This window comes from Corythoichthys intestinalis, chromosome 4 (genome assembly GCF_030265065.1).
Source record: "Corythoichthys intestinalis isolate RoL2023-P3 chromosome 4, ASM3026506v1, whole genome shotgun sequence".
Taxonomy (NCBI): Eukaryota; Metazoa; Chordata; class Actinopteri; order Syngnathiformes; family Syngnathidae; genus Corythoichthys; species Corythoichthys intestinalis.
In genome coordinates, this window is record NC_080398.1 from 36,997,963 (window position 1) to 37,008,269 (window position 10,307).

Genomic DNA, 10,307 nt, shown 5'->3' on the forward strand with positions numbered 1-10,307 from the left:
GTAATAATTTATTTCTATCACTCTAAATGGCTAACTGTCTGGATATTGATATCAGAAACAGTTCATATTTTAATTACATTTTAGATTTTTTTCCAGGAAAATTTATTATCTTAATTACTGATGGAATTTGTCTCCAAGGGAAAAGCAGCTTATACACTCCTGATCCAAATCTTAAGGCCAGTTGACAAATTGCATGAATTTGCATTTTACAAACTTGGATCTCAATGAGGTTTCAAGTAGAGCTACAATGTGCAAAGGCAAGAAGGAGGAGTGTGATTTAAAAAGCACTTTGAAAAAGTATCACCTGATCAAAAGTTTAAGAAGATCGCTGAAAAAAAAAAAAAAAACTTTCGAAACCAGAACAAACCATTTTCTTAATAAGACTCACAAATGATTAGCTCCACCATTCTTGTTAATCACTTCAAAAATTCATTAGGGCATGCCTGATGCAAGTGTTTACAGGAGGCTAGTGGAAGCATTGCTCCAAGTGGTGAAGATGGCTTAATGATGGGCATCAATAAAACTGATGATAATTTGATGGTGAAACATAACATTTAATTTAAATCATTTGGTTACAAATCCGACCTCAGCTAGTGCCAAAAAAGATACTAGTATCCCTGTTTAAAGATTGAAGCAAAAAATTGCAGTAAAAGATGCTGTATAAATAACTTTAATCATTGATCCCCCAATGATTATTCTATAAATTTTTACTATTTATTGTCTCACCCGACTCTGAAAACGGATCTCTTAAAGGAATTTTAAAAAAATATATATTTTCGATTAACACAATTAAATTGAATACATTAGTAAGTTTTATCCTTCTTTATTTTGTTTTTACAATTACTTTGTCTACAAATGTTCCCCAAATTACCGTATTTTTCGGAGTATAAGTCGCAGTTTTTTTTCATAGTTTGGCTGGGGGTGCGACTTATACTCAGGAGCGACTTATGTGTGAAATTATTAACACATTATTATATCATTTCACATGCTATTTTGGTGTTTTGGAGTTACAATGATTGTTTGGTAAACTTGTTAGCATGTTCTTTATGCTATAGTTATCTGAATAACTCTTAATAGCTGTGGCCACGTTCGCACACGCCAGAAGAAGGCGGACAGCTACGCAGCGTCTGAGCTAGTGGGTGAGAAAGGGAGAATGAGAGAGAGAGAAACACGGAACCTATGTTCATTGTTTATGCTTGTAAAATATCTCTACAGAGGCAGCGCCTGCGTGTATCATCTTTTCTGTTGTTGTTGTGTGTTTTCCACCTGCGATCGGACACTTAGAGCCAGTTGTGTGGTTGTTTGAACGATGTGCTAATGCTAGCGAACGCATGCTAACCGTTTGTGTCATTGCTGTAATAGACCCTACCCACGTGACGTCACAACTCCTTCCTCCTGACTGGAGCCGCCCAATTGTCCGTCAACACATCATGTTTCCCTGTTACGGCTACGTACATTCCTCCTATTTACGACGTGTTTTTCTGCTCGTTAACATTAATAATCAAAATGGTGAAGGCGTGTGTGGCGGTCGGTTGCAATAACAGAGAAGATAGACGGAGAAGACGGAGAGACTTGAAGTTCTACCGGATTCCGAGAGACCCGGAGAGAAGAGAGCGAGATGGCTGCTGCAATTCGACGAGAAAACTGGGCTCCAAACGATTACCACAGATTATGTAGTAGTCATTTTATATCTGGTAAGATGCATTTAATATATATTTAGAGGGTTTTGGGCTGACAACCACAATTAAGATCATTGCTAGGCTAATCGCCGACAACATACACGTATGTATGTAGTGAGAGTGCTATCGCTAAACCATATAAACATTAAAAGCCTTAACTCCATTGACAAATGACATGAAATACATTAGACTTGACAGTGGATGTTAGGAAGAACAAAAGATTTTGAATTGAAAATTTCGTAACTCACCTTTCCAAGCACAAGATAGATTCCTGCCGAATTTTCGTGGATGAGGACCTGTTTCACCCAGCCAGCAACGAAGTATTTATAAGCCTCCAAGCTCTTAAAGTTTTTCAAACTTTCGTGAGAATAGGCTGATTTTGTGTGGACAAGATAGTTGTACAGTTCAGGGTAGCTAGCAGATGTCAGGCATATACGGCGGAGACAGCGGGTCGAAAAACATCGATTTAGGCATCAAATATGGATCTGGCGAATGGATAAACTGAAGCTTTTCCACATAACGCCTTTTATGCAACGCATCAAGTGAGTTTACGGCATCCGAAAGCACCGGGTCTTCCATGAAATGCATTATAAATTGCTCGATCAATTGAGACCATTGATAATACAGACACAAAATGACGGACAAGTGGGCGGAACCATACAGCGAGCACGTGATTTTGTGACGTCGGTGGGTAGGGTCTATAGCAGCTAATTATCATTTATTTACCTGTTTGGTATCGAGGACGAAATTGATTTGTATTATTTCTATTTTTAGTTTCACTCTTCAAATGATGGTGTCATAACGACAGCCAAAGTAAAGTTGGCAAATTCTACGGACGCCCAGCATCGTTATTTGGAAGTTTAGCTCACTGTATAGCCAGGACCGAGCCGTAGCGTCCTGGTGAGGACAGTACATTCTCATTTCGTTTTTCATGAATCATGTAACATTATTATACTTTACACTTATTCAGCATGTTGTTCTCGATTGTATTTTTATTTTAAATTGCCTTTCAAGATGACATCTGTTCTATTTACTGAATTTTATCAAGTAACCCCCCACCCCCTCCAGCGCAACTTACCGTATTTTTTGGATTATAAGTCGCATTTTTTTTTTTTTTCATAGTTTGGCTGGGCGTGCGACTTATACTCAGGAGCGACTTATGTGTGAAATTATTAACACATTATTACATCATTTCACATGTTATTTTGGTGTTTTAGAGTGAGGCTGATGGTTTGTTAAACTTGTTAGCGTGCTATAGTTATCTAAATAACTCTTAATAGCTATGTTACGTTAACACACCGGCCAGTTTCGCATTTCGTTGTTCATGCATCATGTAACATTATCATACTGTACCCTTATTCAGCATGTTTTTCTATATTGTATTTTTATTTTAAATTGCCTTTCAAGATGGCATATCTGTTCTATGTGTAAGATTTTATCAAGTAAATTTCCCCCCAAAAATGCGACTTATACTCCAGTGCGACATATATATGTTTTTTTTCCTCTTCATTGGGCATTTTATGGCTGGTGCGACTTATACTCAGTTGCGACTTATAGTCCAAAAAATACGGTATCTATGTTTTTTTTCCTCTTCGTTGGGCATTTTATGGCTGATGCGACTTATACACAGGTGCGACTTATAGTCCGAAAAACACGGTACTACCATCACACCATTTCTAGTCAGCGTTATAGGACTCACAAACAACATTTCTCACCCGTTTTCCAGCATATTCACAACATTGCAGGATCACATTCATACAAACTACATTTAAAGGCATCTAAAAATGAGCTACGTATAAAATCGGATGACACAAACAAGAGGGAAGCGAACATATGGCGTGTTCAATCTTGCCGAGCCGAGGGGGGCCCAGCGGTGACTGATTCAGCGAGGACGTCCATTAAGCACCGGCTGCCGCTAGTATTTGCTTTGTTTCTTTGTGACTACTGCAAACGATAGTACACGCTTCTCCGCCAAAGACATCTTTTGACAAAGCATCGGTGTCTGCTCGTATTTCCGCTAGAAAAGCATTGTTCACATTGTCTGAGCTGAGAAGTTAAGTACACTACAGAGCTCTTCGATCAATTAAGACGCCATCGCGAGATAAATAGATAGCACTGCGGCGTGTACGCTAATGGGAGGCCCGGAGAGCACTTATCAAGGATATGGAGTACTCGCACAACTACAAGATACTTTTTCTTTGAGTGTCATAGACAAGAGGCTTGCTTTTATCAAGTGCTGTTCACAAAATACAGTTATTTCTGGCTTTTTTCAGAACAATTTTACATATGAATGAGTGAGTTTACTCCTATAACGACAACGATAGCCTTTCTTTACGCAGAGAGTTTGAGTCATATAGTACAACAACATAGCATTCTGACAAGGCAGCGAGGCTAACAGTGAAAGGCAGGATATATACCGCAAATGGATGCCTTTGCTCACTGGAACTACAGCCATTACTTCACATTTCTGTCCAGTAAAGATGACAAAAATATCTCCGTGCGTTGCAAACTTTACGCTGGCTGAAAAAGACTGTCGGCCGCTAAAAACTCTACATTCAATTCAACAAGGAAGCACTTGGAATTACAGGACAACGCGACAAAACTCCAAACAGAGCCTACAGGTAACAAGACAGCCAGCACTTCTACAGTTTGTAACCAGCCTTTATGCACATTTTATTGTCAGTATTTGTAACCATAAGCGGAGTTTTACTTTTGTGGGGTTGGGGGCAAAGCATATTGATGACTGAAACAAAAGTCAAAAGTTTGCACACTCCTAAACATTTTTATGTTTTATATATTTTCACTACTATTGTAAATCCTCTCTGAATACATCCAAACTATGAACGTGGAATGGCAAAAAAAAAAGTGAAACAACTGAAAACAGGTTTTATATTCTACATCTTCAAAGTATCCACCTTTGAGGTGTCGCCAAACTTTTGGCCAATACTGTATATATACATATGTATAAAACTGTTTAAGCTCAGTTGTTGGTTGCGTTTGAAAGCTTGGGTTTACAAAAATTCTAAATACCCATCTTGCCTCCACAGGTGTAGTTCTGGCTTAGCAAAGCAAACGCTAGTGTCTTAGGTGCTAGTCATATGATCTGCTCGAAAAATGATTTTGACCCATTCTGAAATACGTTGTAGGATTCTTGTTCCTTTCATTAATTTTCTTTGTGTGTTTTATTGCTTTACAACTTTTATAGACAATATTTTAAAAGCTAGGTCTTTATTTTAAAGGGGAAGTTCAGAATTTTTGACATTAGGCTTTATTTTGGAGTTAGCGGGGGTTTATTTAGTCGTTGGAGTTGATTTGAACAAATTCCGTGCAGTTTGTCAGTTATTTGTTAGTTTCAGGGTTACGGGGTGGCTAAGCTAGCGCGAGTCAATGGTGGTTGAAATCAACTCCATCGACTAATTAAACCCCCGCTAACTCAAAGATTAAGCCTTACGTGAAAAATTCAATTACATGCGATGACATTTTTTTGTTGTCATTTTTATGTTGAGGCAGCAAAAAGAGAAAAATTGGTAAAAAGTAACTGATAAGTTACTTTTAAAGTAACTTAGTTACTTTGATAATGAAGTAATCGGTAAAGTAACTACATTATTTTTTTTTTAGGTGTAATCAGTAATTAAATTACTTTTTTAAGTAATCTGTGACAACACTGGATATCAGAATTATTTATTTCCATTAAAACGGACAAACTGGTTCATCACTGTCAATGTCAGCCTACGAGTTAACTAACAAGCTCCCCAATAACAGTTTTTACATTCACAAGTTAACTATCGGGCTCCCAATCATCATGATTGATGTCCATTCCATTTTGACTGGACTATCCCAGTTACAATGGATTTGACTTCTATCGCTGTCAATGGCATTGAAATTAGCTCAGCTGTTTCAGCAACCTCATGAACACCACAAAATTGTATTTTAAGCGAGTAAAAGAAATACAATTTACCTGCTTATACTGGTTTCCTAGTGACAGATGAAAATTACCGTTGATGTTGGAGTTGTTGTTGTGTACACTTTGCATGCAGCATATGCCTTGTTCCTGATTTTATCAAACAAAAGTTCCAATTAATGAACTAAAACACAAAATTGAGTCAAAGATTTCAGATTAAGTTAAAAAGAAAATGTGGAACTTACTCTTAAAGCCACCCACCAAGAGCTAAACCAAATACAACACTGGGGGAAGAAAAAAACAAACAATTGCACCTTGTGTGCAATTTGTTTCTTCACTTCCTGGTATGTCACTTCCTGTTAACCCTTGAATGAAAATGTAATATTCTAATCTCCCTGTATGATACTAAAATAATATGCAATTACTTCAAAAAATTCAAATAAAATTTCAATTTTATTGAATGAAGAAGCACATTAGTGACCAGCACATCAACGTTTGTGTAAATGTACCAAAGTTAGCACAATGCTAATTTACATTGATAATTCCTTGGCAGAAGAGAAGTCAAAATCAGTTCATACTTTTACATTAATACAGCATTTACACTGCCAACCAGTTGAGTGCAAAATGTTCTACACTCATTTTAGAGGGGGGAAAACTACACTAACATGCACTGTGTAAATTACAGTGATTCTTTAGTGGTAGCACACTAACAGAATCACTGCGCTACATCATAAAGTTGGTACACAGTAAATGAATTAACCACTTTTTTGGACACTGTTCTTTGATGTGGTGCTGGGTGGCCCATTAGAGGTTGGGAACTACCGTAATTTTCGCACTATAAGGTGCACCTGACTAAAAGCCTACCACCCACCAAATTTGACACAGAACAACATTTGTTCATAGATAAGCCGCAATGGACTATATACCGCAGCGGTCCTCACTGTATTATTGGATATTTACACCAAAAGATATTAACCGGTAACAATTTATTTGACAGCGGCATCATAAAACTGTCATAAGACCAAATGAACCACCATGAGCTTTGAACCAATTGGCTGTAAAGCTTCATTGCTTCAAGAAATTTCATTTGGCCATCACTGCTCCCTTGTGGAGACATTAAACCTCTGCTGCCACCTGCTGTCAAAACTGTTGTTGTCCAACATGCCTCCTATCATGCATTGCAGCGCTCCAGATGTAAATAACGATCTATATTCAAGTTCTGTGCTAATTATTTCTTCAGTTACTGTTCCAGTTGTTTCATTAACTGCTAGTTATGGTATTTGATAACACTTTATTTGACAGAGGTGCCATAATACTGTCATTAAACAATCATAATTATGACATGACACTGTCATGAGCATTAATGAAAGCTTATGAAAGATGTCATTTACTGTTATCCAGCAAATTATCACACTTTTGAATGGATGTAAAAGATCCGAGCTGGACATAGAGTTAGTGACATAATTTGCTGGAAGAAACTTAATAGCATCTGCCATAAGCATTCAGTAATGCCCATGATAGTGTCGTGTCATAATTTGCTGGATGACACTAAATAACATCTGTCATAAGCATTCAGTAATGCCCATGATAGTGTCGTGTCATAATTATGACGGCCTTATGACAGTGTTATGATACCGCTGTCAAATAAAGTGTGACCTATTAACCTAAATAAATCAACAAATAAGTCGCACTGGACTATAAGTTGCAGGATTCAAAATGAAGGAAAAAAGTAGCGGCTTATAGTCCGAAAATTATGGTAGCCGAGGCAAAGCGCCATTCTCAAGATTTGTACCAGTGCTGATTGCTCTAAGACTGCAAGGGAAGCTCAGCTTCTCCCAAAATGTCAAAAAAGAAGTGATGAAATGTATTCCGTTGTGTGTATATGTCATTGTCTAAATATGCGCTACAACACGCTCAACCTGTGTTCAGAATTTGCTTCTTATCTTCTTACCTTGTTCCAGTGTAGCGAAATGAGACGAGTCATTGGCTAAAGGCTGGGTTTATCTCGTCCATAGGACGCTGTGTGTCTCTGGGTGTCTATGAGCAGTGGGTGGGGCTTGGCTGGCCCAGACGTCCTGCTTCTCTGCTTGATGATTGGATGATCTGTCTGAGGCTGAATCCCTTTTTGACTGACAGCAAAGTGAGTTAATCAGTGATCTTTTCGTATTAACATCCACGGGAGACATTTTCAATTTTCATTCCGTTGTTTTGAGTTGAACTTTCACAATCATCTTAGCGACAATTGCTTTGTTAAAAACAACTAGCAAAAAAAACTGACGTCTATTTCTTTTTTTTTTTTTCTAAGTAGCTGCTTGTGTTTGGAGACTCGACTTCTGGCATTCTAGTTTCTTTCCCTTCTGAGCAGCAAGTACAGTGGTACCTCTACATACAGAATTTTCAGGTTAAGACACGCCTTGATGAGAAAATATCATAGTCAGAGTTTGACTTTTGGGTCAAGGGGGACACAACATGTTGATGACCCCAAACGCAGTGTCAGCAATAAAATTAACTTACAAGAATATTTATAATAATAAGTTGACAAGGAGCGTTTTTTATTTCCATCATTCGTGAGGGGAATTCTAAATCTGGCTGCTTAGGCAAAACTTTTCACCAAAATCGTCATCCTTTGAATTTGGTATGCCCGCCGGTGTCGTGCCAGTGTAGTTACCCTAGTCAAAAATTTTATCCCCTGGGCGGAGCCATATGGAGGTAGATTTGTGTCTTTATTATTCAATCCAAAAAAAAAAAAGTTGCTTCAATCAAAATGTATATTTTCAACCAAAAAAAGTCGCTTCTATCAAAAAAAAAAAAAAAAAAAAAAAAAGTGTTTGAATGCAAGAATAAATTTGAAACTCAAAATAATGCATTTGAAAGCTATTTTTCTTTGATTATTATTTTTTAAAAATTTTTCTTGAAGTCAAGGTTTTTTTTTTTTTTTTTTTTTTTTTTTTTTTTGATTGAAGCAACTTTATGATTAAAGTAAGGTCGATTTGTGTTTGGGCCACATTTTGGCTTGGACGTTTTTCTCTTTATTATTATTTAAAAACATAAGTTGCTTAAAAAAAATAGATTTTCAAAAACAAAAATCACTTCAATCACTTCAATCGAAAAATATTTTTCACTAATATATATATATATATATATATATATATATATATATATATATATATATATATATATATATTAGTGAAAAAAAATATATATATACATATATATATACACACACATATATATATATATATATATACAGTATATATATACTTTAAATTACATGCAAAGCAAATGACTGTCTAAGCTGCTTGAAAAATAATTTTGACCCATTATAAAAAATTTTTTTTGTTCATTTCATTTATTTTTGTTGCAGTTTTATTGCTTTACAACTTATATATATATATATATATATGTATATATAGGAAAGTAAATTACATGCAATGACACTCTTTGGCCACAATGTATTTGTTACATGTTTTGATGCATTTTCATGCATTATTAAAGGGTTATGATTAGGGCATTTACATGGAAAACGCCTCTCTACTTCCAGAATTTTCAAGTTAAGAAACTAGTTCCAGTACCAATTAATTTTGTAATTAGAGGCACCACTGTACTGCAGAACACCCTCCACTGTCACAAAGCAGTCACAGGCGGACACACATTGAGGTTCCCTTCATAGAAAGACCAGCATCCGCCACCGATGTGTACCCCTCTTTTCTCTTGAAATTGAGGTTACCCCTCTTCAAACATTTACCATGCAGAGAAGCTGCCGCCATTATAATGTAAAATATGACACTGATATCACCGGTGACAGTGACAATATGGAGTCTAATCAAGACATTATTAAACAGACGACACATACAAATCTCTATTAAATGGGCGGAAATGAGAGTTGGGTTAACGCGCATGTGACACATTTGTGACTAATATGAGGTCAGTCGTAACAGTGTTCATCCATAACAGCTGCCAACGGGAGGAATTCTGCATTAGATTATGACAATATTCAATCTCTTTTGATGAAGTATTCAAAGGTAAAAATCGAGACGTTAGTTTTCCTACCCAATCCCTTGTTCGGAAAGTTTTACGTTTTAGCTGTGAGTGTTTTTGTGCATCCCAACCATCATTTCATCATTTAGGCAAAAAAATACCTCTCAGTCACATTTTACACCTATGCAAAAGAAATTGAGTTTCAAGAAATCTTGCTTGAAGTAAACCATTAATTTACCCTTTTGTTTTGGCAGTCATTGTGGAGAGAATTCAAAACTAATAGGAAAGATGTTAGACAGACAGAGATTCTGAATTACAAATTTTTTTAACTGATGTTACAGGTGTCAAACTCAAGACCCACAGGCCAGATCTGGCTCACCACGTGATTTTATGTGTTCCGCAAAAGCAATTCTTTTTTTCATGGATTTCATGTTTCTGGCCTAAATAGCAACATTTCTGATTGTCATCCCTTGAGAGTTTGCAAGTATTTTTGTGTTTCAAGTCCCCGTTTTAACTCATTCAATGCCATTGATGGAGATGTAATCCATTTGATAGTTGTTAAAAGTGGGCATTTTGCACCTAAAATTTGATCCAGTGCAAGTAGGGTTGCACCCCCCCCCCCCCCCCCACACACACACACACCTCATTGGTAAAGCCAACAGGACCAATAACCCACACCCTCTAATAAAATGTTTTTTTATGTGAACTGTTTTGGATGTTTTTTATTTAATTATTAATAATTATGATAC

General features: G+C 36.6%; 1 long non-coding RNA gene across 2 annotated transcripts in view; it reads right to left on the reverse strand.

The window, feature by feature from the left end:
* Positions 1-5,896, reverse strand: part of LOC130915449 (uncharacterized) — a 115,762-nt gene extending 109,866 nt beyond the window's left edge. For both annotated transcript variants that reach the window (XR_009063092.1, XR_009063093.1), the window contains exons 1-2: positions 5,826-5,896; positions 5,638-5,730 (exon numbers count right to left, since the gene is read on the reverse strand). This is a non-coding gene — a long non-coding RNA (uncharacterized LOC130915449). The remainder of the gene's footprint in view (positions 1-5,637; positions 5,731-5,825) is intronic.
* Positions 5,897-10,307: the final 4,411 nt, after the last annotated feature.